This window comes from Hyla sarda, chromosome 2, assembly GCF_029499605.1.
Source record: "Hyla sarda isolate aHylSar1 chromosome 2, aHylSar1.hap1, whole genome shotgun sequence".
NCBI classification, from domain to species: domain Eukaryota; kingdom Metazoa; phylum Chordata; class Amphibia; order Anura; family Hylidae; genus Hyla; species Hyla sarda.
The window spans coordinates 33744774-33772380 of record NC_079190.1 but is presented as its reverse complement, the minus strand read 5'-3'; the positions used below and the strand labels follow the sequence as shown (position 1 = coordinate 33772380).

The 27607-nt window shown below is 43.6% G+C and overlaps 1 protein-coding gene across 2 annotated transcripts in view; it reads left to right on the top strand.

The window, feature by feature from the left end:
• MAML2 (mastermind like transcriptional coactivator 2) overlaps positions 1 to 27607 on the top strand; it is a 199164-nt gene that overhangs the window by 69744 nt on the left and 101813 nt on the right. Inside the window, exon 1 of one of the 2 annotated variants that reach the window (XM_056561522.1) lies at positions 1459 to 1578. The exons of the other annotated variant lie outside the window; for it this stretch is intronic. The gene's annotated coding sequence lies outside the window, so the exon portion shown is untranslated. Of the gene's footprint in view, positions 1 to 1458; positions 1579 to 27607 lie in introns of those variants that run through there. 2 annotated transcript variants of the gene reach the window in all.

Below are 27607 nucleotides of genomic sequence, written 5' to 3'. Positions count from 1 at the left end.
TAACGGAGCCTGGCACTAAACACTTGGAGGACCACTCGGGGGCCCGTATCGGAATGGCATGGTTGGTAAAACATCTTGAGGTTTATCGATTGTATACACTTCTTGTTTTCTGCTATTTATGTCAGCTTGGGGCTAGTTAAAGGAGACATCGACTCCCCAAGGAGAAGATTTCTTAAAGGGGTATTCAAGGATTTTTTTGTTTTTTGAATGTAAGACAGAGGCAGCATAGTTAGTCTAGTTACTAATATACGTCACTTACCTGTGTTTGGTGGCTGGTATCGAATTTCTTTGTCTTACTTTTCCCTAAAGTCAATTTTTTACAGCCTACAAAATGAGTGTTGTCTCGTACCTTTCCCAGCTTGCTGTAAGGCCCGAGACAATACATCAGAAGTCAGGTGCTGAAAGGAGGCTTGGCTGCTTAGTCTGTTGTGTGTGAATACCAGCCCCCTGATGACGTTATTGGCGCACATGTGAGTGCATTCATCATCACACAGATCCACAGCTTGTGTGTCAGGCTTTGTCAGGTAAGTCACGTGATCAAAGGGAGTGTGGCTGTGCTGCAATGGTTGGGAGGGAAATAAGTCACCTCCCTCCTTGAAACAAAGGATCCTGGGGATTGTGGTCTGAGGGAGGCCACAGAAACAGGAAGTAGCCAGTTCCCAAAAGTAAGCCAGCAGTGGGATGGGGGACACAGGACACGGCCTTTTAGCACCAACACAAGCACAGATCTTTGGTAAATATGTCCATTAGTGTATGATATTCAGTGATTAAAGGGGTACTCCGGCGATAAGACATCTTATCCCCTATACAAAGGATAGGGGATAAGATGCCTGATCGCGGGGGTCCCGCCACTGGGGACCCCCTAGATCTTTCACGCAGCACCCCGTTACCATCAGCACCCGGAGCATGTTCGCTCCGGGTCTGATGACTGCCGATCACGGGGGCGGAGCCGAGACGTCACAATACTCAGGCCCCGTGATCGGCAGTCACGCCCCCTCCCATATGCTTGCATTGAGGGGGCGGAGCGTGACATCACACGGGGCAGAGCCTTGACGTCACAATACTCCGGCCCCGTGATCGCCAGTCATCAGACCCGGAGCGAACATGCTCCGGGGGCTGATGGTAACAGGGTGCTGCGTGAAAGATCAGGCATCTTATCCACTAAGATGTCTTAGCGCTGGAGTACCCCTTTAAAGTCACCTTATGTTGGATAACCGCTTTAAGGTTACTTGTTGTATCAGGATTCAATTTATCAAATCCTTTGTAGAAAAAAAGCGGTGCATTTGCCCATAGAAACCAATCAGATTGCTTCTTTCATTTTTACAAGGGCCTCTGGAAAAAAAAAGAAGCGATCTGATTGGTTGCTATGGGCAACTGAATCATTATTCCTCTTCACAGGTTTTGATAAATCTTCCTAATTGTCCCTGGTATGTATTAGTTTTTTTTGAGCCCGACCACCATTTCCAAGACTTTACTTTCCCAGGCTTTGATAGCCAATGGTTATGTCCTACTCCTTGGTTTTCGGTAGTTTTGCTGCTCAACTCCTGGCATCCAGAGGTTTAGTACCACCATTGTTAGGTACTTAGTCCTTGATGTATATTGATGTAGTCTCTTTCCCTAGAATCTAGTAAATCAATGGTTGATCTTGCATGTTTAGAAGTTTTCACATTTCATTGAGGGAGATTTATCAAAACCTGTCCAGGAGAAAAATTGCCCCGTTGCCCATAGCAACCAATCACCTCACTTCTTTCATTTTTAACAAGGCCTCTGCAAAATGAAAGAAGCCATCTGATTGGTTGCTATGGGCAACAGGGCAACTTTTCCTTTGCACAGGTTTTGATAAATCTCCCGCATTATGCGGTATTGAGGTCAGAATGATGGGCAAAAACTAGATTGTTTTCTAATTTTAGCACAAGGCCGCAACATAACAAAATGTAAAAAAAACTAGTGAAAGGGTTTGAAGACTTTTTGAATGTGTTGTATTTTTGACATGCAGGGCCCCTGTATGTTTGACAAGCAGAATTTCTACATGGAAATTCAGCTTAGAATCTGCTCTAAATGACCTGTGTGCCATGTTTTCTTCATAGAGAATGAGAGGAAATGAAGTGAGCAAATAATGCTGTGTGAGGGTATGTTCACACGAGTGGATTTACAGCGGATTTTACGCTGCGGATCCGCTGGTAAAGGCCCGCTCTATGCTGTCTTTACATGTGCCTACTCGTAGCGGCAATACGCCGCGATGAGCAGACAAACTGCAGCGATGTGCGAGTCACAGTATACTCGCACATCGCGGGAGCTCGCTGCCTAGCTCAGAGCAGGGAGAGCAGCCGCGATGTGCTAGTACGCCGCGCACATTGCTGCAGTGTGTCTAGTCCGTCGCGGCGTATTGCCGCTATGAGCAGGCACATGTAAAGACAGCATAGAACGGGCCTTCACCAGCGGATCCGCAGCGTTAAATATGCTGTAAATCTGCTCGTGTGAACGTACCCTAAATGGGCCCTGAAAATGGTGTTTAACCTACTCCAAGCACAACTTTAAATATATATATATAATTTTTTATTAGAAAAGATTAAATATAACTTGTAACTTATTAATTGAAATCCATAGGGGGAGATTTATCAAAACTTGTCCAGAGGAAAAGTTGCTGAGTTGCCCATAGCAACCAATCAGATGGCTTTTTCCATTTTTGAAAAGGCCTCTAAAAACGAAAGAAGCGATCTGATTGGTTGCTATGGGCAACTCAGCAACTTTTTCTCAGAACAAGTTTTGATAAATCTCCCCCATGTTCTTTCTGTACTGAGGAGTCCAGTGGGCGGTGTCATTCCCTGCATCTCCCTGCATTGATAACCTACTCCTGTATCTCAAAAAGACTAATAAGTAACTACATAAGTCCCTGTGCCTAAAAACGTTGCTACACGTTAGTATTAGAGATGAGCGAACTTACAGTAACAAACTTTTCGGCTCGGCAGTTGATAACTTATCCTGCATAAATTAGTTCAGCTTTCCGGTGCTCCGGTGGGCTGGAAAAGGTGGATACAGTCCTAGGAAAGAGACTCCTAGGACTGTATCCACCTTTTCCAGCCCACGGGAGCACCTGAAAGCTGAACTAATTTATGCAGGATAACACATCAACTGCCGAGCCGAGAAATTTGTGACGAATCGAATTTACTGTAAGTTCGCTCATCTCTAGTTAGTATAGTTGGGTGCCATGAGCAGTGTTACCTGTCTCCGTCATTCCCCATATTTTGCAAGATGACCACTATCTCGGACAGCCACTTCCTTGACATCTGCCACTTAGCGCTAATCTTAAGATTCCCTGTCGTTTAACATAAACTTTTGTCGTGTCACAGAGACATGTCAAACGTTTTGATCGGTTGGGGTCTCAGCGATGAGACCCTCACCGATCAAAAGAACAAGCTGGGATAAGCATGTGGTAATGCGCTTTACTCCATTATCAGTCTGTGGGGCAGCAAGACAAAGTTGGCTAAGAGAAGGGGAGTAAAGTGCGCTACCGCATGCCTATGCCCGCTCATTCTTTTGATCGGTGGGGGGTCTCAGCACCATGACTGAAAATAAACATGTCACATGTCAGAAGGTTTTTTTTTTTTTAAAGGTTCACTTTAAATCTCTACTACCTACAAACCTTTTAGAAAAGAGGCAATGAATGCATAGACTGACGGGGAGATTTATCAAAACCTGTCTACAGGTGCCATAGCAACCAATCAGTTCACTTCTTTCATTTTTCTGAGGCTTTTTTAGAAACGAAAGAAGTGATCTGATTGGTTGCTATGGTTAACTCAACAGCTTTTCCGCTAGACAGGTTTTGATAAATCTCCCCATGAGTGCGTACCATACGTAAGATCTTTACTGGGGCAACATGAGGATATTCCCAGCACGCCGCATATACTCAGCAGCTGGACGTAAGAAACCCTCTGAAACCCTTCCAGCTCGGGTCTTGATTTATTTTCATAAATCCAGGTTGTTGGCCATCATATCCTCTATATTATCAGCACATGTTAATAAAAAAATAAAAAAAAGTATTAAAAATGACTAATGATTTTCGCTTTTCTTTGAATTGTGGTTGAAAGTTTTTAAAGCAGTGACAAGATTGCTGATGTGGCAAGTGTTAGCTGAACATTCCCATATTCCTGGTTCTTTTTTTTTTTTTCTTCCTTTTTTGTACCAAAATTGGACATATCCCCCTGTGGTAGCGGGGTGTGATGAGGGCAGATGTTGTTACCCTTGGGGCAGATGGCATTAACCCTTTGTATTCGTGACGCCAGGGCATGGTTTAGCCTATATCTACCCGAAGGTATACCGCTGGATCCTGGGCTAGGCACGGGGGCAATAAGGACTCCGACACCAAGTTACGGACAGCGGTAGCTTTACTAAGGGTAGACAGTTGGTAAAGTCTATACAGTTCAGCCAGGACCCAGGGAGGTGACCAGTGATGCAGAGACCTTAAGGGCTTGCTGGGACTTGTAGTAGGACTGGACAATTGAATGTAGACCACGCTGACTTGACAGATGACAGGGACTGACTTGACTTGACTCATAAAGCTGTGACTTTAGATTACTTGACTTGATGGCGGCGGCAGGACTTGACTTTGAGGTCTCCAACACTCTGGACACACACACTAAACAAGACTGCACTGGACCTCAGCAGAAGAGCATAGATCAAAGAGAGAGAAGCTCCACCCAGGGCTTATATGGGGGAGACTAGCAGGGAGCAAGAGAGAGAAGCTCCACCCAGGGCTTATATGGGGGAGACTAGCAGGGAGCAAGAGAGAGAAGCTCCACCCAGGGCTTATATGGGGAGACTAGCAGGGAGCAAGAGAGAGAAGCTCCACCCAGGGCTTATATTGGGAGACTAGCAGGGAGCAAGAGAGAGAAGCTCCACCCAGGGCTTATATAGGGGAGACTAGCAGGAAGCAAGAGAGAGAAGCTCCACCCAGGGCTTATATGGGGGAGACTAGCAGGGAGCAAGAGAGAGAAGCTCCACCCAGGGCTTATATGGGGAGACTAGCAGGGAGCAAGAGAGAGAAGCTCCACCCAGGGCTTATATGGGGAGACTAGCAGGGAGCAAGAGAGAGAAGCTCCACCCAGGGCTTATATGGGGAGACTAGCAGGGAGCAAGAGAGAGAAGCTCCACCCAGGGCTTATATGGGGAGACTAGCAGGGAGCAAGAGAGAGAAGCTCCACCCAGGGCTTATATGGGGGAGACTAGCAGGGAGCAAGAGAGAGAAGCTCCACCCAGGGCTTATATGGGGGAGACTAGCAGGGAGCAAGAGAGAGAAGCTCCACCCAGGGCTTATATGGGGGAGACTAGCAGGGAGCAAGAGAGAGAAGCTCCACCCAGGGCTTATATGGGGAGACTAGCAGGGAGCAAGAGAGAGAAGCTCCACCCAAGGCTTATATGGGGAGACTAGCAGGGAGCAAGAGAGAGAAGCTCCACCCAGGGCTTATATGGGGAGACTAGCAGGGAGCAAGAGAGAGAAGCTCCACCCAGGGCTTATATGGGGAGACAAGCAGGGAGCAAGAGAGAGAAGCTCCACCCAGGGCTTATATGGGGAGACTAGCAGGGAGCAAGAGAGAGAAGCTCCACCCAGGGCTTATATGGGGAGACTAGCAGGGAGCAAGAGAGAGAAGCTCCACCCAGGGCTTATATGGGGAGACTAGCAGGGAGCAAGAGAGAGAAGCTCCACCCAGGGCTTATATGGGGGAGACTAGCAGGGAGCAAGAGAGAGAAGCTCCACCCAGGGCTTATATGGGGAGACTAGCAGGGAGCAAGAGAGAGAAGCTCCACCCAAGGCTTATATGGGGAGACTAGCAGGGAGCAAGAGAGAGAAGCTCCACCCAGGGCTTATATGGGGAGACTAGCAGGGAGCAAGAGAGAGAAGCTCCACCCAGGGCTTATATGGGGGAGACTAGCAGGGAGCAAGAGAGAGAAGCTCCACCCAGGGCTTATATGGGGAGACTAGCAGGGAGCCCATAGGTCACTCTTGGGATCACCTGGTCAGTGGTACCTCCTGGGTAACAATCACATGACATAACCCTTAAAGATACAACACATTTTATAATACAATACACTGCAGAACATATGTGCAGGGGGAAAACAGGTGCAAGGGAGCCCAGGGGACACAGAAGGAGGCTGCCTGACAGGGCAGCAAGGGTACGGGGCAACATCTCCCGTACTGGGCCACCACACCCCCCTTCCCCCCTTGTACCATGCCATTTACTTCTGTGAGATGACTAATGAGAAACATTAAACCTAGAACTTGGTACTCCTTGGAGTAGTGACAAGACGTCCTTCTCAAGGGATGAGTAAATATCAGTGTGTTCACAGGAAGATTAACTAGTAGATGTGAGGGGGCTATAGGGTTTCGGGATATGTTGCTTTATGAGCTGTGGTTTACATTTAATAGGTATCGATCTTTGCTTCAGTTTAAGCAGTGGTCATAAACTGTGGCCCTCCGGATGTTGCAAAAGTTCAACTCCCAGCATGCCCGGACAGCCGAAGGCTGTCCGGGCATGTTGGGAGTTAAAGTTTTGCAACATCTGGAGGGCCATAGTTTGAGACCACTGAGTTAAAGAGACACTCTAGATGCATAGCCATAGATTGCAACCACGTATGCAGCATTGCTCAGGTTGTGTTAGAAGGGTTCCACTTCTGTAAGCTAAGATATCAGTTGTAATCTGTGGGAAAACCTGACAGTAAGGTAAGTGTCCTGCCCCAACCCCCACAGGAAGAAGAAAGTATTACACATTGTCCACTCAAACCACTGAGTTGACAGTGTACTGTGGATCAGGACTGGTCCTCCTGAGTGGGAGACAATCTTTGTAGCCACTCTCCACGATGAAGAAGAAATGAGGAAACCTGGACAGTAAGTGTTCAGTTTTTCTGTAGCACCCCCACAGGGAAAAAAAAGTATTACACATTGTCCATTAAAACCACTGGGCTGTGTACTGTGGGACATGACCGGTCCTCCAAAGTGGGAAACACTCTTTATAGCCATTCTTTACTCCGGCCAAGAAGCAAAAAAATAAAACGGACAGTAAGTGTTCCGTTTCCCTGCAGCATCCCCACAGGAAGAAGAAAGTATTACACAATGTCTATTAAAACCACTGGGTAGGCTGTGTACTGTGGGACAGGACCTGTCCTCCAGAGTGGGAGACATTCTTTACAATATAGCCACTCCACTCCGGCCAAGAAATGAGGATCCTGAACAGGAGACCCCCATCTATCAGCCTATATGTTGCCATGTATTGTCCGGAACTAAAGCCTGATGATAGTTCGACCAGCACCACACCTGTCCTCATGTGGTATTGCAGCTCCATTCCATAGAAGTAAATGGAGCCAGATTGTAATACCACACGCAACCCAAGGACCATATGTGGTGCTGTTTTTGGAAGAAACTATTTCTGCTTTTCTATTTCTGGATAAGCCCTTTATTGTGTTGGTCTAACACTCCAAAACTAAATGTTATTCTTTTATGGAGGTTTAGGGAAAAGCAGCTACCAAAACCACTTGTCCAATTCCAGCATTAAAAATTAAATTACAATAAAATCATCAGATAAAATCTAATGTTTGGGGCTAGTTTTAAAAAGAATATCCATCCAAAATAATTCATAATAATAAATAATAAAACCAGACTAAATGTTATCCTTTTAATTTATAGCTCTGTATTTGGCCAACCCCCCCAAAATGAGATTTTTCTTTAATTAAATAGCTTAGGATACCCTGATCTCACACACCTTTTTTTATTTATTTATGATTAATACAACTTTTCATTCCTGAGATATGAGGGTTTATAGTTTGTTTGACAATTCAGGGAATTAGTCAGATGGGCGGGAACTTAATTTTAATAAATGGGAGTGGCTATCAGCGAATGGGCAGGATTATACAGCCAGGGGGATGAAAATAGGAGTGTGTATACCAAATACTTGACTGTATAACCACACCCATCACATGGTAAGCACTCCCATTATTAAAATTAGGTTCACGCCCATCTGACTGATTCCCTGAATTGTCAGACAAACCGATAAACCCTCATATCCCAGGAACAGGAGGGCGCATCAAGACACTGTAAAAAGGTGCGGGATCAGGGCATTCTAAGCTACTTAATGACAATGCAGTCAAATTTTTATGGGTTGGCCACATGTTCTCTTTTAGTGTTTATATAAGATGTAAAATCAACATTTCAGTTTTCTACCAGTAACAGTGCCTGCTGTTCATAGGATCAACAGTGCCACTGCTGCTCAGTCCCATTCACTTGAATGGGGTAAAGTTGATTTTGGCCAAAAGTATGGTCAGTCAGGCAATCAGAAATCCATCTGATTCCATTTTACATGATGTGTAAGGTTTGTGTAATGGCAAATACAGGGACTACTCCATGTGTATTTTTGAAAGATTTCAGGGCCTGGTGACCATAATATACTTCCGGGTTAATAGAAAGGGTTTCTATGTTGTATCTGGGGATTGGGATGGGGATTCATTATTGGAAGCCAGAGCGGAGAACTATATGGAAAATACTATCCGGCATCCATTGAAGCCAGCACTGTGTAAACCGCGTGATCCCGCTCATTGGATAAAAACAGGAAGACAACTTCCCTTTGTCTCATAGACCATTTCCTGTGGAGGAAACCTATTTTATTTCTGATACTTTTAAAAGAGCCATATATTGAGGACCATAAAAGCCAAAGACTGGAAGACGGAGGCATAAATGTTCATGTAGCATGATGGTAATAATGTCAGGTAATGGTAAATGGTGACAATTACCCATAATCACTTTATGCAAGTCAGGATTATTCAGATTTTTATAAATCTGAATTTTTCTTTGCTAGACCCTATTATCATAAGGTGCTGCTCAATAAAATGACTGTAACTACGCCCTAACTTGAAACTGCATCCCATCATATCTGTGACCGGCACCATGTTGACTTTTACATAAAGTAGACACTTGGAAATCTGTCCAGGCTCGGCCAACCATGCAGAACAGTAGCTAGGACCAAATCTGGGACCTTATGAAAGGTCTATTTAGGGAACCTGTCATCACTTTCATACTGCCTGAACCACTGAACCATGAGTCATTGCGGTGGTCCATGGTGCCTTCTGTCCACCCATCTGGCCTCAACTAATATATCTCTCCTTAGACCCAAACATGAAGAGATCTACTAGTCAAGACAGGTGGGGCAAGAAGAAGCTTTTGGGGACTGTCACGATGACTCATGGTTTGGGCAGCATGAAGTTATAAGTTAGGCACGTGTTTCAGGCCAGCGTTTTAAGTGAGCCATTGAGTCCCAATGCAAGGAGCATTGTTGTAGACGCTGTATGCAGTCAGGCCCGGCCTTCACATTAGTCACTGATCTTTGAGCCTTAAAATCTCTGTAGCCTTTTGTGCAAAAATCACTTTAGATACCTGGTCTTGTCTACGGAGGGCAGTTCGCAGATGGGGAATTGACTATGTGATCCAGGTCATGTGACTACTCCACTGCCCCTGGGAGAACTGAGGGATTCCGTAGGCTTTACTGTCAGCTTTGTTAATTTTATTTTACCCTGATCTCCTGACCCATGATGGACCAGGGCACAACTCTCCTGGATCCCTCACATAGAAGAGGCCGGCATTGGCACATGGGACCAGAAGTAGTGTGACCAAGCATGGTGTATGGGCCCCCTCTCAGCTAGGCCTCTTGGTCTTCCTTATACTATAGTCTAGTACAGGAAGGGATAAAACAAAACCCACCACAAACACAACAGAACCAAGATGATCTCATTTTTTCTAGTCCACGTGATGTCTTCCTCCTCTGTTGAGGTGACAGCTCCACTTAAAGTTGATTTCTGGTAGCTTGTTCTTGGTTAATCTTCTACCATATAATATGATCAATGGCCGCAGCGAGTCCTGACATTTAATGCTACATTCTCAGCTTGGGGATTACAACAGATGCAAGTTAAAATAAACACATCCAGCCCCCTCCCTCCCCAGAACCGTGCATTTCGAGCCTCAATGCCTGGCACTAAATCTTCCTGGTACATTTATAATGTATACAGAGCAAGAGATTCCCACACTTTTTTTTTTCTTTGTAAAAATTTTTGTTATTAAAACCAGCTGAGTCAATTCATAGGACATTTTAAGAGGACAGGCAGAATTCGTCCTCACCCCACACATTTCCTGGGAACACAACTACACTCAGCGTGCACAGTAATCTATCTCCAAACCACAATTTATCATTGACCATCCTCTTCTCTCTGGCTCCATTCATCTATTGATTCTTGCAATGTTTTAAAACTCAACTGGTGCCAAAAAGTTACACAGATTTGTAAATTACTTCTATTTAAAAATTGTAATCCTTCCAGTACTTATCAGCTGCTGTATGCTTCAGAGGAAGTTGTGCTGTTCATTTCTGTATGACCACAGTGCTCTCTGCTGCCACCTCTGTCCATGTCAGGAACTGTCCAGAGTAGGAACAAATCCCCATAGAAAACCTCTCCTGCTCTGTAGTTATATTCTAGTACATAGGAGCAGTATTATAGTAGTTACATTCTTGTATATAGAAGGCAGTATAGTAGCTATATTCTTGTATATAGGAGACAGTATTATAGTAGTTACATTCTTGTATATAGAAGGCAGTATAGTAGCTATATTCTTGTATATAGGAGCAGTATTATAGTAGGTATATTCTTGTATATAAGAGCAGTATTATAGTAGTTATATTCTTGTATATAGGAGCAGTATTATAGTAGTTATATTCTTGTATATAGGAGGCAGTATTATAGTAGCTATATTCTTGTATATAGGAGCAGTATTATAGTAGGTATATTCTTGTATATAGGAGGCAGTATTATAGTAGCTATATTCTTGTATATAGGAGCAGTATTATAGTAGGTATATTCTTGTATATAGGAGCAGTATTATTGTAGTTATATTCTTGTATATAGGAGCAGTATTATAGTAGTTATATTCTTGTATATAGGAGCAGTATTATAGTAGTTATATTCTTGTATATAGGAGCAGTATATAGTAGTTATATTCTTGTATATAGGAGCAGTATTATAGTAGTTATATTCTTGTATATAGGAGCAGTATATAGTAGTTATATTCTTGCATATAGGAGTAGTATTATAGTTGTTATATTCTTGTATATAGGAGCAGTATTATAGTAGTTATATTTTTGTATATTGGGGGCAGCATTATAGTAGTTTTAATCTTATACATAGGAGCAGTATTATAGTAGTCATATTCTTGTATATAGGAGCAGTATTATAGTAGTTATATTCTTGTGTACAGGAGCAGTATTATAGTAGTTATATTCTTGTATATAGGAGCAGTATTATAGGAGTTATATTCTTGTATATAGGAGCAGTATTATAGTAGTTATATTCTTGCATATAGGAGTAGTATTATAGTTGTTATATTCTTGTATATAGGAGCAGTATTATAGTAGTTATATTCTTGTATATAGGAGCAGTATTATAGTTGTTATATTCTTGTATATAGGAGCAGTATTATAGTAGTTATATTTTTGTATATAGGGGGCAGCATTATAGTAGTTTTAATCTTATACATAGGAGCAGTATTATAGTAGTTATATTCTTGTATATAGGAGCAGTATTATAGTAGTTATATTTTTGTATATAGGGGGCAGCATTATAGTAGTTTTAATCTTATACATAGGAGCAGTATTATAGTAGTTATATTCTTGTATATAGGAGCAGTATTATAGTAGTTATATTCTTGTATATAGGAGCAGTATTATAGTTGTTATATTCTTGTATATAGGAGCAGTATTATAGTAGTTATTTTTTTGTATATAGGGGGCAGCATTATCGTAGTTTTAATCTTATACATAGGAGCAGTATTATAGTAGTTATATTCTTGTATATAGGAGCAGTATTATAGTTGTTATATTCTTGTATATAGGAGCAGTATTATAGTAGTTATATTTTTGTATATAGGGGCAGTATTATAGTAGTTATATTTTTGTATATAGGGGGCAGCATTATAGTAGTTTTAATCTTATACATAGGAGGCAGTATTATAGTTATAGTTATTTTCACATGCATAGCTGACAGTATTATACTAGTTACATTTCTGGCCAAGGAGGTACTCTATTGTCTGGTGAGATGTTCAAGGCATACCGAGATGATATGCCATAAGGGTCCTAGGTGGAAAATCCCTTTAGGCATACAGTATATTCTTTACCCTTCTGAAGTCAGATTCTGAAGTATGGATCCACTTAGCATCATTTACTGTTAATTAGAATCCTGTAAATGTATTTACTAGGGGAAAAGACCACTTATTCTTGCGGGTGCTGATCAAGATACCTTATTTGGTGGACCACAAAAACATTTCTGTGCTCATTTGACCACTGGATTTCTCTTCCTAATATCTTGCTCTATGTTAAACCTGCCAAGTGCATGTGTGGAAAAAACCTCTTGGCAGAACCCGTTTAGCTAACATTAGCTACAAGGTGTTAAATCGCGAGTGCAAATATGGTCGAGTTTGCAGTTTGTTTTTCCTTTACCTTATTAACCAGTTTTTGGGTTGTGTTCATAGGGTAGCAGGAGATTTGGGGGTGCTGTTAGGAAAGTACCACTATCTTATAGAAAACAGCTGCAAATCACATTTTCAAGATGAGGAAATTGTATTTTCTCTCTTAAAAAAAAACCCTCTCTGGCAGAGGACCTGTGCATTATATGGATGGCTCATTATTACCATGGCAGCTGATCAGCTTTGAGTATTAAAGGGGTACTCCACTCCACATTTTGTTCCGAGCGCTGGGTGCTGTCTGCGGGGGTCATGATGTCACGGCCACGCCCCTCATGACATCACGTCAAGCCCCCTCAATGCAAGTCTATGGGAGTGCCACGCACCCTCCCATAGACTTGCATTGAGGGGGTTTGGTGTGACATCATGAGGGGCGTGTTCGTGACATCACGATCCCCGCAGCCTGCACCCAGCATTCGGAACAAAATGTTCCGGACGCTGGGGCAGTGGAGTACCCCTTTTAGAGGGATCATTTCAGGATTTTTTTTCTTCAGCCTTTAAGCCCATGATGCCAAGTAATAATACTGTGTAATCTAATTTGATTACCTCCGTGCACCGCTTTGTCCTGTTAACATTCTTGGACCCATAAGTGCTGTACTGCAAGTACAGTTTTTGTCACATGGTCTCCAGGGGGGCGTGGCTATGTTGCAGTGGGTGGGTGGATAGCAGGGTTGAAGAGATTTACTCAATAATGCTATCCACCCACTTACCACTGCAGCATAGCCATGCCTCCTGGAGACCATGTGATTTATAACATATTGGCCTTCATTTACTAGGAGTGGAATGTAGTTTTCTTTGTGGGTTTTTTTTTTCCATCAGGTATTTTTCATGGTATTTACTATTGTAAACTATTGTATACTATCTTGGATTTGGCGCCTTTCCCTACATTTTGTTCCTTTTACACATGCTCTAAGCGGTCAGGTTATCCAGAGCTTAAAGGGGTATTCCGCCCCTAGACATCTTATCCCCATCCAAAGGATAGGGGATAAGATGTCAGATCGCCGCGGTCCCGCTGCTGGGGACGCCTGGGATCCCCGCTGTGGCACCCCGCTATCATTACAGCACAGAGCGAGTTCGCTCTGCACGTAATGATGGGCGATACAGGGGCCGGAGCATCGTTACGTCACGGCTCTGCCCCTCGTGATGTCACGACCCGCCCCTTTCAATACAAGTCTATGGGAGAGGGCGTGGCGGTCGTCACGCCCCCTCCCATAGACTTGCATTAAGGGGAGGGGCCGTGATGTCACGAGGGGCGGCGCCATGACGTCACGCTGCTCCGTCCCCCGTATCGCCCGTCATTACGCACAGAGCGAACTCGACCATGCCCCTTTGTAGGGTTTTCTGAGTAAAGTGGAGAGTTAGTAGTTTTTTTTTTGTTTATGTAGAAAATTCTGGCAAATTCAATACATGCGGCCCAAAAAACCCTACAAAATCTTCTCTGAAAAGTCTTAGTAAATGAGGCCCATTGTCTTTGATTGCATGGAAGGCTGGGAAAGGGCGGAGACAACAGTAAAATAAAGGCTTGCTTTACAGCACTCCTGACCATGGGTCCTGTGCATGACAAAGAGGAGCATGGAGGTAATAGAAGTATATTAAACAGTATTATAGCTTGGCATTAAAGGGGTACTCCGCTGCTCAGCGCCGGGAGATTGTGACGTCATAGCCCGGCCCTCTCATGATGTCACGCCCTGCCCCCTCAATGCAAGTCTATGGAAGGGGGCGTGGCGTCACGAGGGGGCGGGGCTATGACGTAACGAGCTCCCGACACCAGCTCCAGCGTTCAGAACAGTTTGTTTCAAACGCTGAGCAGCGGAGTACCCCTTTAACCCCTTAACGACCACGGAAGTAAATGTACGTCCTGGCTTGGCGGTACTTCGCGCACCAGGATGTACATTTATGTCCTGTGTATGACCGCGAGCATTGGAGCGATGCTTGTGTCATACACGGCAGGTTCCGGCACGGCCATTATCAGCAGCCAGGGACCCGCCGGTAATGGCCGACATCCGCGATCGCGCGGATGTCCGCCATTAACCCCTCAGATGCCGTGATCAGTACAGATCACGGCATCTGCGGCAATGCGCTGCCACGGCGATCCGATCATGTGTAATGGCGGCCGGAGGTCCCCTTACCTGTCTCCGTCTCCTCTGCGTCTCCTGCTCTGGTCTGATATCAAGCAGACAAGAGCAGGAGATAGCCGATAATACTGATCAGTGCTATGTCCTATGCATAGCACTGAACAGTATTAGCAATCAAATGATTGCTATAGATAGTCCCCTATGGGGACATAAAAAGTGTAAATAAAAAAGTTGGAAAATTTAAAAATAAAAAGTAAAAAAAAGTGAAAAATCCCCTCCCCCAATAAAAATGAAAATTGTCTGTTTTTCCCATTTTACCCCCAAAAAGCGTAATTTTTTTTTTAGAAACATATTTGTTATCGCCGCATGTGTAAATGTCCAATCTATCAAAATATAATGTTAATGATCCCGTACGGGGAACGACGTAAACGTAAAAAATAAGAAAAAGTCCAAAATTCTGCTTTTTTGGCACATTTTATTCCCCAAAAAAAATTATTAAAAATTATCTAATGCACATGTGGTATCAATAAAAAATACAGATGACGGCGCAAAAACAATGAGCCCTCATACCGCCCTATATACGGAAAAATGAAAAAGTTATAGGTGATCAAAATAGGGCGATTTTAGATTACTAATTTTATACAAAAAGTTTTATATTTTTTTTTAAGCGGTACAGAAATATAAAAGTATCTAGCCATGGGTATCATTTTAATCGTATTGACCCACAGAATAAAGAACACATGTCATGTCTACCGTAAAGTGTATAGTGTGAAAACGAACCCCTCTAAAGTGTGCAAAATTGTGGTTTTCATTTAAATTTCCTCCCTAAAATATTTTTTTTTGGGGTTCACTGTACATTTTATGGTAAAATGAGAGGTTCATTACAAAGTACAATTGGCCATGCAAAAAACAAGCCCTTATATGGGTGTGTAGATGGAAATATAAAAGAGTTATGGATTTTAGCAGGTGAGGAGGAAAAAACGAAAACGCTAAAATAAAATTGGCCTAGTCCTTAAAGGGGTACTCCGCCCCTGGCATCTTATCCCCTATCCAAAGGATAGGGGATAAGATGTTAGATCGCCGCGGTCCCGCTGCTGGGGACCCCAGGGATCGCCACTGCGGCACCCCGCCATCATTACTGCACAGAGTGAGTTCGCTCTGTCCGTAATGACGGGCAATACAGGGGCCGGAGCAGCGTGACGTCATGGCTCCGCCCCTCATGACATCACGGCCCGTCCCCTTAATGCAAGTCTATGGCAGGGGGCGTGACGACCGCCACGCCCCCTCCCATAGACTTGTATTGACGGGGGCGGGCCGTGACATCACAAGGGGCGGGGCCGTGATGTAACGATGTTCCGGCGCCTGTATTGCCCGTCATTACGTGCAGAGCCATCTCGCTCTGCGCAGTAATGATAGCGGGTGCTGCAGCAGCGATCCCCGGGATCCCCAGCAGTGGGACCCCGGCAATCTGACATCTTATCCCCTATCCTTTGGATAGGGGATAAGATGTCTAGGGGCAGAGTACCCCTTTAACCCCTTAAGGACTCAGGGTTTTTCCGTTTTTGCACTTTCGTTTTTTCCTCCTTACCTTTTAAAAATCATAACCCTTTCAATTTTCCACCTAAAAATCCATATTATGGCTTATTTTTTGCGTCGCCAATTCTACTTTGCAGTGACATTAGTCATTTTACCCAAAAATGCACGGCGAAACGGAAAAAAAAATCATTGTGCGACAAAATCGGAAAAAAACGCCATTTTGTAACTTTTGGGGGCTTCCGTTTCTACGCATATTTCGGGAAAAATTACACCTTATAATTATTCTGTAGGTCCATATGATTAAAATGATTCCCTACTTATATAGGTTTGATTTTGTCGTACTTCTGGAAAAAATCATAACTACATGCAGGAAAATTTATACGTTTAAAAATGTCATCTTCTGACCCCTATAACTTTTTTATTTTTCCACGTACAGGGCAGTATGAGGGCTCATTTTTTGCGCCGTGATCTGAAGTTTTTATCGGTATGATTTATGTTTTGATCGGACTTTTTGATCACTTTTTATTCATTTTTTTAATGGTATAAAAAGTGACCAAAATACGCTTTTTTGGACTTTGGAATTTTTTTGCGCGTACGCCATTGACCGTGCGGTTTAATTAATGATATATTTTTATAGTTCGGACATTTACGCACGCGGCGATACCACATATGTTTATTTATTTATTTTTTTTACACTGTTTTATTTTTTTTATGGGAAAAGGGGGGTGATTCAAACTTTTATTAGGGAAGGGGTTAAATGACCTTTATTAACACTTTTTTTTTTACTTTTTTTTTTGCAGTGTTATAGGTCCCATAGGGACCTATAACACTGCACACACTGATCATTGTTATCCCATAGGGACCTATAACACTGCACACACTGATCATTGTTATCCCATAGAGACCTATAACACTGCACACACTGATCTAATATGCTGATCACTGGTGTGTATTAACACGCCTGTGATCAGTGTTATCGGCGCTTGACTGCTCCTGCCTGGATCTCAGGCACGGAGCAGTCATTCGTCGATCGGACACCGAGGAGGCAGGTAAGGGCCCTCCCGGTGTCCGGTCAGCTGTTCGGGACGCCGCGATTTCACCGCGGCGGTCCCGAACAGCCCGGCGGAGCAGCCGGGTCACTTTCAGTTTCACTTTAGAAGCGGCGGTCTTCTAAAGGGTTAATACCGCACATCGCCACGTTCGGCGATGTGTGGTATTAGCCGCGGGTCCCGGCCGTTGATGAGCGTCGGGACTGACGCGATATGATGCAGGATCGCGGCGCGATCCCGCTTCATATCGCGGGAGCCAGCGCAGGACGTAAATATACGTCCTGCGTCGTTAAGGGGTTAAGGTGACAATGGGCTTGGTCCTTAAAGGGGTATTCCAGGCAAAACTTTTTTTATATATATATATCAACTGGCTCCGGAAAGCTAAACAGATTTGTAAATTACTTCTATTAAAAAATCTTAATCCTTCCAATAGTTATTAGCTTCTGAAGTTTTCTGTCTAACTGCTCAATGATGATGTCACGTCCCGGGAGCTGTGCATGATGGGAGAATATCCCCATAGGAACTGCACAGCTCCCGGGACGTGAGTCATCACAGAGCAGTTAGACAGAAAACAACAACTCAACTTCAGAAGCTAATAACTATTGGAAGGATTAAGATTTTTTAACAGAAGTAATTTACAAATCTGTTAAACTTTCCGGAGCCAGTTGATATATAAAAAAAAGTTTTGGCCTGGAATACCCCTTTAAGGGGTTAAAGGCTCAAAGGCTGAAGGGGAAAAAAATTGTCAAAATACCCCTTTATCTGATATTAACTATCCAGACATTGACAATAATCTGGAAAGGCCAGGTAGGAGGAGCTTTGAGGAGAAAATCAGCTCCTTTTAGCCAATCACTATTGTTGAGAACATTCTTAGCAAAGTTTCTTGTTTGTTGTCCCTTAGAGAGCAGCTGACAGCCAGATGCCAGGCACAGTATACTGCCCCCAAGTGTTGGATTTGGTAACTGTGTTGTGGAAAATGTAATAGTATTTAATTTATATAAATGTATGTTTTCTTAAAAATGTGCAAAAAAAGTCTATTTCACTGCAGTTTCTACAATAGTAGTAATAATTTTTTGCGGCAGCCTCCCGTTGTTTTCAATGGGATTCTGCTGCATCGTGCACACGGCGGAATTTCCACAGTAAAAATTTCAATTCTGGACTCCGTTGAAAGAATGAACACGTTGAAATAAAATGAAAATAAAATTAGAGGCAGATATTCCATAGTGTGAATGGGCCCAAATAATCAATACAGGGGGACATTTATCAAGGTATTTAGAGCACTAATTAAGCACTTTTAATTAAAGGGGTATTCCAGGCAAAAACTTTTTTTATATATATCAACTGGCTCTGGAAAGTTAAACAGATTTGTAAATTACTTCTATTAAAAAATCTTAATCCTTCCAATAGTTATTAGCTTCTGAAGTTTTCTGTCTAACTGCTCAATGATGATGTCACGTCCCGGGAGCTGTGCATGATGGGAGAATATCCCCATAGGAGCTGCACAGCTCCCGGGACGCGAGTCATCAGAGAGCAGTTAGACAGAAAACAACAACTCAACTTCAGAAGCTAATAACTATTGGAAGGATTAAGATTTTTTAATAGAAGTAATTTACAAATCTGTTTAACTTTCCGGAGCCAGTTAATATATATAAAAAAGTTTTTGCCTGGAATACCCCTTTAAGCACTTTTTTTTTGTGCGACTTTTGTGGGTATGCATAAAGTTACAAACGGCTTTATCTGAGCAAATATCAGTTTTCCCTTTGCAGTGATCACGAATTTATGATGTGTGAAAGTCCCACGTAGGCAAAAAAAGGCAAAAAAAACGCTTGCAGAAAGTCGCACGTCTGCTCCAGGTCTGACCTGGTGCTTAAATTTAAAAAGTTTTACAAAAGTTTCAGCTGCAACTTTTTTTTTTTCGTTTTGCTTATGTGCTCCAAATTTATCAACCCCCTGTGATAGTAGGATAAATATGAAGCACATAAGCAAAACTAAAGCAAAAAAAAAAATTGCCTTCAGAATTGACAACAATGATAAATGTTCCTCAAAGTAATTTCAAGCTTAAATTTTTTTTGACTGATTTATTTTTTTTTAAACAGGACTTCCAATTTATTTATTTATTTTAGAGCTCAAAGATTTTTTATTTAGTTTTTTTACTTTAATGCACCGATATACGATATATATAATTTTTTTAATATATATTTTTTTAAATGATTAGACTAGTACAATGCCACCTCTGGTCTATTGAATTAGAGCGGGGCTATTTGTATTATTATGTTTAAAGTTAGAAGTTAGACCAAAATGAAATGTTATCCCCAGTCCACTGAGTGCTGGGACCCTCAATGATCACAAAAACTTAAAGGGGTACTCCATTGCTCAGCGTTTGGAGCAAAACTCCAGTGTTCCGAACGCTGGAGCCGGCATCGGGAGCTTGTGACGTCACAGCCCCGCCCCCCTCAATGCAAGTCTATGGGAGGGGGCGTGACAGCCGTCACGCCCCCTCCCATAGGCTTGCATTGAGGGGGAGTGGCGTGACAGCATGAGGGGGCGGGGCTATGACGTTACGAGCTCCCAGCATCGGCTCCAGAGTTCGGAACAGTTTGTTCCAAACGCTGAGCAGCGGAGTACCCCTTTAAGGTCATTTGTTCCCTAAATGAAAGGAACGGTACCCTGCTTGCGCGACATCCAGTTCATTCTTTGTTGGGCTTCTTAGCATTGCCGGGGTGTGTATTGTATAAGATTCTGCCAATATACAGTGTTTATTCCTATGTGAAAAACTCTATAGGAGTTCAACAAGGCTAAACCACAAAGTACAGAGTCATTGTTGATGGAAGAGATTAGCAGATCGTGAGAGAACGGGAGGAGTGTAAGGTTCTGTTTATCTGAAATAATATAACAAAAGCGCAATTCCGCACAGCGATGTCGGCACCACTAGAAGCTAAATAATAATGTGTTATTTCTTGGCATTATAATCCATTCCACATGTTAAGACCATTTTTTTTCCTCAAACAAAAGAAAATGACCTGTAAGTTCCGCCAGTCGTCCTCTTCTGTTAAGTTGTTTAGAATTACTTTCAGGTCTTTCTTGTTCTTGACAACTATGGAGAAGGGATATCGGGTATATTCCCCATTTACATAGGACGCACCCAATAGCTATGGAATGTGAACCTCAGGTGGTATGTTCCCACACAAATTGTTGGACTGTATTCGTCGCCTTATTTTCAGCAGTTTTCTTTTTTTTTTTTTTTTCCTTTTTTAGGCTTTTGTTCGCACACAGTTGCTTCTGAATTTTTTTGCCTTTTGGTCCTTTTACATTTTACCTCACACCCATTCCTATACAGTTAAATTAAGTGACTTACAATTGATGTATTTTCTGATCGGTGCCATCCTCTTTCCTTTTCTTCTCCATCTGGCTCAGACCGCCATGACAACTTCTTCCAGCCAAAAACTTTATCTCTTCAGCATCTGCAGCATCTAAGGCCCCCAAAACTGTAATTATGTCCCCTTGGTGTCCGGCACAGTAAAAGTAAGTAAGATAGTAGGTCTCCCATTAAGTAGGTATACCCCCGCCACAGTAGGCAGGAAGGTATGTCCCAAAGCAATTAGTTTCCTTATTAGCCATAGGCAGGTATATAGGCAGGTAGGTAAATACATCCTTAGCTACATATATCAATCCCATTCCCAAGTAGGTAAATATGTTGGTAGGTAGGTAAGTAGGTAGATAGGTAGATAGCTAGCTTTGTATGAAAGTTGGTATGGGGCTAGCTAGGTAAGTAGGTAGATAGCTAAGTAGCTAGGTAGATAAGTAGGTAGGTAGCCAGGTATGTAAGTGGGTAGGTAAATAAGCAGGTGGTTATGTAGCTAGGAAGGTTGCCAGGTAGCTGTGTAGGTAGGTAGCCAGGTAGATAGGTAAGTAGCTAGGTAAGAAGGTAGGTTGCCAAGTAGATAAGTAGGTAGCTATGTAGGTAGGTAGCTAGGTAAGTAGCTATGAAGATAGGTAGGTACATAGGTAGGTAGACAGGTAGGTAACAATGTAAATAGGCTGGTAGACAAGTAGATAGCTATGTAGCTAGGTAGCACTGTAAGTAGGTTGGTAGCCAGGTAGGTAGCTATGTATTTTCTGTACAGATGGAGGGTGGTCCTCAAAATCATCTCCTCTGGTGGGACAAAGAAACAGCACTGTCAATAAAGCAAGCACATGATTGCTCGGTTTAATGCACTACCACTTGCTAGCTGCAGTGGGCATCATGCAACTTTTATTATGTGCATTACTATGAGGTTTGTCTTATGGGGATTACTATGGCGCCTTTATATTAGACTGATACTATGAGCACTGCTTTGAGTATGGACCATTCTGACAGCTATAAGGCTGGCCCTATGGGGACTACAAAAAAGCGTTTTATTGGTGACAGTACCATGTGCAGGAGTAATACCATAAGTTTGGAACCATGAGAATTATAAGGCTTTTATTATGGGCAATACTATGAGGTTGCACTTTGGGCACTGCTATGATTATCATCAGTAATGTATTGAGGTTGGGACCATATGAAGTCTAGAAGGTGTCAACATGGGTGGAGTTTACATCGGTGAACACTTAAAGGGGTACTCCGCTGCAGCGCCGGGAGCTCATGACTTCATAGCCCTGCCCCTTATGATGCCACGCCCCACCCCCTCAATGCAAGCCTATGGGAGGGGGCGTGACGGCTGGCACGCCCCCTCCCATAGACTTGCATTGAGGGGGTGGGGCGTGACATCACGAGGGGGTGGGGCTATGATGTCATGAGTTCGCAGCGCCGGCTCCAGCGATCGGAAAAGTTTGTTTCAAATGCTGAGCAGCAGTGGAGTCTTCATTTCACTTCCCAACTTAGGCAGCACCCAATCAGATATGGGATCACCCCATTAAAATTTTATAAGTAAATAAGACAAAAAGCCTTTTATCCCTCGGCCCAGCATAGTTTTTCTTGCAGATGACCCCCACGGAGAGTCTATTATTCAGCCCTCCCTCTTGATGAACTTTGAATCATGCCTATAAAAAATGTTCCTTGAATAGCGATTAACACCCGTGTGTATCTGGCGCAGCGAGCCGATTCCTGCTATTATTTTTTTGCACAGTGAAACCTCTTCAATTACTGCTCCAAAACCCACTTCCTCAATCATTCATTGATGTGAATAAAACAGATCTGGCACGCAGAGGCCCATATATATGCCTCATGCACAACCTCCTTCTCGGCTGAGGAGAGTCAATAAAACTTTGTGGACGTGCAACAAAGAAAGACAAGGAAAGACTGGAGCAGAGGGCATCTGTGGACCAGAAGTGGGACCTACCTGAGCTTCACTCATTTACTTTAGTACTGGAAACAATATGGACCACCAGGCGAGGAAAACTACTGATGTGTTAGGGTTGGCTGAAAAAGTGAAATATTTCTTCTACCTATTTTATATCTTTTCCATTTATTTAAAGTTCGGGCTCACTTTTCAAACCAATTTCCCAGTTAAAGGGGTATTCCGGCCAAAGACATCTTATCCTCTTTCCAAAGGACAGAGGATAAGATGTCTGATCGCAGGGGGCCCGCTGCTGGGACCCCGCGATCTCCGTGCAGCACCCGCAACGTCTCATGGGCTACATCTCCAGTCTCGGAAAGCTCTTTCTTTCAAGGACTGGAGACGTGACATAATGCCACGCCCCCTCATGATGTCATGCCCCACCCTCTCCATGTCTATGGGAGGGGACATTACATCACGTCTCCATTTCCCGAAAGAAAGAGCCGACGTCCTTTGGATAGGGGATAAGTTGTTTTTGGCCAGATAACCCCTTTGAATAAAATATTTTGCTCATTGTTACGCCGAGCGCTCCGGGTCCTTGCTCCTCCCCGGAGCGCTCGCAGCATTCTCCTCTTTGCAGCGCCCTGGTCAGACCCGCTGACCGGGAGCGCTGCACTGACATTCACGACGGGGATGCGATTCGCATAGCAGGACGTGCCCGCTCGCGAATCGCACCCCAAGCCACTTACCCGTCCCGGTCCCCGGCTGTCACATTCTGGCACGCGCGGCTCCGCTCTCTAGGGCGCGCGCGTGCCAGCTCTGTAAGATTTAAAGGGCCAGTGCACCAATGATTGGTGCCTGGCCCAATCAGTCTAATTAGTCTCCACCTGCTCCCTGCTCATATAACCTCACTTCCCCTTCACTGCTTTGCCGGATCTTGTTGCGTTGTGCCAGTGAAAGCGTTTTGTGTATGTCCCAAGCCTGTGTTCCAGACCTTCTGCTGTTGCCCCTGACTACGACCCTTGCTGCCTGCCCTGACCTTCTGCTACGTCCGACCTTGCTCTTGCCTTGTCCTTTTGTACCGCGCCTGTCTCAGCAGTCAGAGATTTTGAGCCGTTACCGGTGGATACGACATGGTTGCTACCGCCGCAGCAAGACCATCCCGCTTTGCTGCGGGCTCTGGTGAATACCAGTAGCAACTTAGAACCAGTCCACCAGTACGGTCCACGCCAATCCCTCTCTGGCACAGAGGATCCACCTCCAGCCTGCCGAATCATAACACTCATCTTGTGCTGATTCTGGGTATTCATCATTTTATTCTCCATTCACATTCAAAGATGCTTGTAGTGGCTTCTCATTTCACATGTGCCTACTGCTGGTTCAGTGACTTTAGGCTCCCAACATTTCAGTCCCCATTTAGAGGGCACTTTAAAGAGGTACTCCGCTGAAAAACATTTTCTTAAAATCAACTGGTGCCAAAAAGTTAAGCAGATTTGTAAATTGCTCATTTTTAAAAAGTCCTTCCAGTACTTATCAGCTGCTTATAAGTTCTTTTCTTTTTGAATTTCCTTTCTTTCTGACCACAGTGCTCTCTGCTGACACCTCTGTCCATTTTAGGAACTGTCCATAGTAGGAGCAAATCCCCATAGCAAACCTATCCTGCTCTGGATAGTTCCTAAAATGGAGAAAGGTGTCAGCAGAGAGCATTAAGGTCAGACAGAAAGGAAATTCAAAAAGAAAAGAACTTCCTGTGGAGTATATAGCAGCTGATAAGTACTGGAAGGATTAAGATTTTTAAATAAAAGTTACACATCTGTTTAACTTTCTGGCACCAGTTGATTTAAAAAAAAGTTTTTCCAGTGGAATACCCCTTTAAGCCATGATCCAGATCTTTGTAGATCTGATGGCTTTTGGCAAAGTTATAAAATCATGTTTTCCTTCTAAGCTTAAAGGGGTACTCCAGTGGCAAACTTTTTTATTTTTTTAAATCAACTGGTGCCAGAAACAGATTTGTAAATTACTTCTCTTAGAAAATCCCCATAGCAAACATATGCTACTCTGGACAGTTCCTAAAATAGACAGAGATGTCAGCAGAGAGCACTGTGCTCGTGATGTCAGCAGAGAGCACTGTGTTCCAAAAAGAAAAGAATTTCCTCTGTATTATTCAGCAGCTAACAAGTACTGGAAGGATTAAGATTTTTTAATAGAAGTCATTTACAAATCTGTTTAACTTTCTGGCATCAGTTGATAAAAAAAAAAAAAAGAAAAGGTTTCCACCAGAGTACCCCTTTAAGTGAAGAGATGCTGAGCTGCAGCAGGGAGGGAGCATGCTGCATCTCAGTACCACCTCTATGACTCTTGAACTTGGAAGGAAAACATGATTTCATAACTTTGCAAACAGCCATCTGCTAGGAGACCAGTATAATTTGTTTTATCTCCCTTGTCTGCAGCTCTGAGCACAATATACAGTTGACAGATTCCTTTTAAGTGCTTTAAGTGAAGAGATGCTGATCTGCAGCAGGGAGGGAGCATGCTGCATCTCAGTACCACCTCTATGACTCTTGAACTTGGAAGGGAAACATGATTTCATAACTTTGCAAACAGCCATCTGCTAGGAGACCAGTATAATTTGTTTTATCTCCCTTGTCTGCAGCTCTGAGCATAATATACAGTTGACAGATTCCTTCTAAGTGCTCCCAAAATACACTGCATCAAAGTGCATTGCATTATGGGATATCAGCGATACTTTCAGGACCCCCAAATAGGAAAAAACAGAATAACAACTACAGCATTAAATGTGGCATTTAATAGTATAAGACATGATGTAGCTCAGGTCAGGTATCTGCATTCATATTGTCATATAAGCTTTTTATTCTTTCATCCACATGTGGATACTTATTTTGGAGGGGGGAGTGAAAAAAACATGGATTCTGCCAATGCTTTCTGTAATTAATTTTTACAATGTTCTCTATATAAATTGCAGCTGACACCTGCTGATGATGACGCGGGCATAACTGCATCTGTGCCAACCCCATGCTGTACATTACTACTGGTATGCTAAAAGCAAAACCTATGGGAGGAATTCATCATGTCCGGCATTTATGACTTACATGCATCTAAGCTAGAAAACATACGTGACCGCATGAGTCTGCTCCAGGCTGGAGAAAACTTGTGTAAAGATTTGCACCTTTAAAGCTTAGGTAAATGCTAAGAGTGAAGAGCATTTGTGGGGAGCATATATACCACAAAGGGCGCACGTTTATGAGCAATCAAAAGGCTCACTATGAAAATATTTTAAGGAACTGATCCGCAAACAATTTTAGACCTTTTTCATTTTATTCATTTTTATAGGGCCAATGTATTCCACCACTGTGTTCCCATTTGGGCTCACAATGGAAGTGCCAAAATAACCTAAAACAGGTGTAGAACATACAAATCCATACAGATGTTGTCCTTGGACAGATTCAGAGCTAGAGTTGAGTGAGCTTTCCGAAAATTTGGCTCACCGTTGCGCAAACTTTCGGAAAAGTGTTCAGTGTTCACTCTGCAGCGCAATTTAACTGTTTTGTCACAGTAATCCAGCAGATTCGCTGGTTTACTGTAACATCTTGCGTGGCTGAGTGTTATGCATCAGCCTATCAGCGCTAGTTAACTCCTTGAAGCAGGGGGTGTATACATTATACAGCCATCTACAGTATATGGCTGTATAATGAATACAGTGAAGAGAATGATACTTACCATCTCGTCATTGGTCCAGGTCTCTTGTTATGTAGCCCCGCCTCTAGCAATTATGCACTAGGGGGCAGAGCTTCACAAAAAGAAGCCCGGGTGATGGACGAGATAAGTTTCTCTCTCTTCACTGTATACATTATACAGCCATATAGATGGCTGAAGATGTACACACACCCATCTCCCCCAATAAGGAGTTAACTAGCGCTGCTCAGCAGTACTTATTAACTCCTTCCTTGCTGGGTTGAGCTGTACTCGTGGCTGTCAGCTGCCAGCACAACTCAGCCCCGACATTGCCAGGCACAGAGCTGCAGAGCCCCGAAGTTCAGATCGAATCCAGGTTTGGGGGGGCTCAGCTTGCACAACTCTATTTGGACCCAATGTAAGGTAACAATACATTGTGCCGCCCTAAATATAGCATGATGAATATAACGGAAGGATTCTAAGGGTCAATTCTAAATTCTCCAGTTAACTATTGCACATAAATGTTTGGTTTCCAATATGTTCAGCTGATGAGATGCATTTATATGCAAATATGTTGTTTTTCATACTGGACGTCGCATATATCCCCAAGTACTGTTTGAAGTGTAACCCTAATCTTATGTAGTATAGATGGTTATTTTAGTTACTGTTAAATAGGGGCACCAACATCAGGTAAAGAAAAAAGATAATGCTGCGGAAGAATATAGCATTCTTTACCCATCTTCCCGGTTCTGAAACCACCAAAAATCCATTTGTTCTGCCAATTCCTGTACAGAGCTATTGCAGAACATTTCATTTCACAGGTTGCAGCACCTGCTAGTCATTCCCTGTCTTCTCCTTTGCCTGTGGCATTGCTGAGAGGTGGTGGTCATGTAGGCAGTAGGGACTAGTCAGAAGTAATGGCATCAGTGTCAAGCAGGCAGGGACAGTGGTTTGTGCGAGAGCAGGGCCTCACTTTTCCCTACCCTACGTGACACTGGAATACCCCTTTAATAATGATTTAGCACACAATAATGAATTTGTGTCCACATTCAATATGAATTGGCATCAATATTGTTACGCCGAGCGCTCCGGGTCCCTGCTCCTCCCCGGAGCGCTCACGGCGTCTCTCTCCCTGCAGCGCCCCGGTCGGTCCCGCTGACCGGGAGTGCTGCACTGACATGGCCGTCGGGGATGCGATTCGCACAGCGGGACGCACCCGCTCGCGAATCGCATCCCGAGTCACTTACCCGTCCCGGTCCCCTGCTGTCATGTGCTGGCGCGCGCGGCTCCGCTCTCTAGGGCGCGCGCGCGCCGGCTCTCTGAGACTTAAAGGGCCAGTGCACCAATGATTGGTGCCTGGCCCAATTAGCTTAATTGGCTTCCACCTGCTCCCTGGCTATATCACATCACTTCCCCTGCACTCCCTTGCCGGATCTTGTTGCCTTGTGCCAG